This window comes from Acyrthosiphon pisum, chromosome A2, assembly GCF_005508785.2.
Source record: "Acyrthosiphon pisum isolate AL4f chromosome A2, pea_aphid_22Mar2018_4r6ur, whole genome shotgun sequence".
Classification (NCBI taxonomy): Eukaryota; Metazoa; Arthropoda; class Insecta; order Hemiptera; family Aphididae; genus Acyrthosiphon; species Acyrthosiphon pisum.
Window position 1 is genome coordinate 62,996,743 of NC_042495.1, and position 3,230 is coordinate 62,999,972.

Genomic DNA, 3,230 nt, shown 5'->3' on the forward strand with positions numbered 1-3,230 from the left:
AAAAACTAAAGACGATAAATTGTTAACGGCCGAAATATTATAAATTATGATAGGTATAATGGGCCTACGGTATATAAGGCAGAATGGGTAGTTTGACAAACCGCAGATAATAATATAAGTACGTCTTACAACTGCTATTTCAGAGGAGATCACATTTATTTTATTGCGTTTTTAACTGTACAAATTATCTCAACAATTTTACATAATAGGTATATTATTATAGAATTTTGACAATTTCCCGATGAAAAACACGCACAGTGATAATTGCATAAAACAGAGACATGCATAAAAATAAATATATACCTACGTCATAATATTATTCACGTTCTATTATGTTGTACTTATAAATAGCTATAATATAGGAAAATGTTCATATAGTACTATATCGAATTACATAACCGATATTTGTAAAACTATTTATTAAAATCATTTGGTGATAATGTATTCAATTTTTAATAATTGTTTGCATTCTTTAGGGCTAGGGGCTAGCATGGTTATGTGGAACGAATCGGGAAAGTAAATTATTCTGTATGAACGTTAATAAAAGTCTAAGCATTACAAAAATCTCGAACGGAAATTTAAACTGAAAGGATATGTGAAAAAAAATATAATAAATTGATTTTATTCGCTGGTGCGCTTATAACGAGTTGTGCGAGAAATGTATCTAAAAAAAATGTACGCTCATCTTCCGGCGCCAGTCGGTGTTCAACAATCAGAATATATAATAATATATTATATAGTATAGGCGTCTATAGTAACGGCTGGCAGATACCGGAAAGGCATACATTTGGACGCTTGATTTTTTGTTGAGTATTTCGAAATCACCGAAACGAAAGATGTTTACACACCGTTCTTGTGCTGTCGGATTATTGTCAAAATATTATTGCAGTCATTTCGTTCAAATCGTTTTATTCGAAATGTTTTTACTTTTAGTATTTTTTATCATTTTTTTGTTCAAAATTGCATTTCATTGTATCAACCCTATTTATCTGGTATGGATATTCAATAATAATATTTTTTCTACTACCCAGTGTCGAAATGATAAAAAAAAGTAGTTATAACTTATAAGCACTGTTGTAAAATGGAAAACTAATAATTGTCAGCCAGTTGTGAATATCGATATAGTTATACTAATTTACAATAATAATATATTGACAGTCGATCTTAATGAATAACAGCTGAAATGGAATTGACTGCTACAATGCTACTGCATCAAATACATAAAAGAATGCTTCAACAATTGTAAATTAATTTCAATAGGACTCTTTTATAAGTATGTGACAACGGACGGCAGTTTAAAAGGATGTCAGCGAAACATCTGTTATCTCTGTCCAAATAAGGGCGTATTTGTGGCAGGCGAGAGAGGGAGGGTATTCGCCTACCATTACACATTTACACGTATTTTTTTATTTTTTAGACAACACATCAATTTAGTAATACATTGTGTTGCAATTAATAATAATAGTGAACTTAATTATTTCTTAAAACTGAGTTCAATATAATATCTTATTACTAGTCAGTAATAACTTACTGATATGATAAAAGCTTCAATTTGTCACTAATATTATTTGAATTCAATAGGTACATATTATAAAAATTAGTCCCCCTCCCATCCACTCATGAATACAGGTCAAATTAGGGCTGTTCGATTAATTTTTTTACCACTCAATTATTAATTTTACATTTAATCGATTATTTTGATTAATCGAAAATTAATAATCAAACCAAAAATCGATTTTATAACGACTGATTAATCGATCACCGATTTTTTTAATGACTGAATAAACGATTAATCGATTTTTTTTTAATGACTGATTAACCGATTAATCGATTTTTTTAGTGAAGATTAATATAAATAAATATACATAGCTATATATAACCAATTGAAGTTAACAATATTTGTATAAATATTAAACAGTTTCAAAATAATAATTTTGATATGAATTTAATAAGAACCAGGCTCGAATTGGGGGGGGGGGGTGCGCAGGGGGACGGAGCTCCTCTACAATTTTTATTTTTTTTTTTTGCATACCTCAACTATTTTTTTTTTACTTGGACGGGGGGGCGGACCAAACTAATGCCCAAAATAATTTTTATTAAAATTTGGAGTGGATTTAAAGTGTTTTGTCAACGATAAACCTAATGAATACCTAGTTATAAAAATATTTTTCATCCTATCTTATTATTTTGACTAGTAATGTTTAACCTTTTTGACTCGTGATCCACTGTTTTTGTAACAATATTTTGACGACTTATGTCACCTTTGTAGGCCATAAAAGAAAAAAGACTAAGCTGCTTAAAGACTAAGTTTTGCGTAACTTCCCGTGCATAAATGTGCCAAAAAAATTTCCAAAAAAGTTTCAATAAACATTTGTTTAATAATGGAATCACAAGTAAGCTCAATTTATTGATTTTAGTAGACATTTTAACTATCATTATATCTACTGTAAAATATGGTTCTTCAATTCATTGATAACTTATTCGAATCCATAATTTATAATTTTATAATAAACTTATTTTTTTAAAAACAAAAAAGACTTGTCAAGACCCATTTTTATAGATTACGCGACCCATGATTAGGTAGCGACACCGGTTGAATTCCTAATACCTTGCTATTTTTTTTTATTATTGTTTGTTTGTATTTATGCCTAGTTTATAGTAGTTCGCAGATATTATGTACCTACAATAAACTATTGTATTATAATATATCTGCAAAAAAAAAAAGTTATAAATTATGAATTCGAATAAGTTATGAATGAATTGAACAATATGCACACTTATGCACGGGATATTACGCAAAGCTAAAGTTTTTTTTTTCTTTCATGGCTTAAAAAGGTGACACGAGTCGTGAAAATATTGTTACAAAAATAGTGGATCGCGAGTCAAAAAGGTTGGACACTACTAGTCAAAACCATAATTAGGATGAAAAATATTTTTATATTAAAAAATGTAGAATTCATTAGGTTTATTTTTGACAATAACTTAGATCCATTCTTAATCTTAATAAAAATTGATTTGGGCATTTGTTTGTAAATATCTGTGAACTAGTGTTCATAATTGACATAGGTATGCGTCTATATAGCACAAATAATTATTAAGATATTATCACTGATAATTATAAATCTTTTATTTCCTACCGAAATATGTAGGTAGGTATTATCTCTATCAATAAAAATTTCGAAAAATAAAATATGAATATAAAATATAAATCCATATTCACTTACATGTTA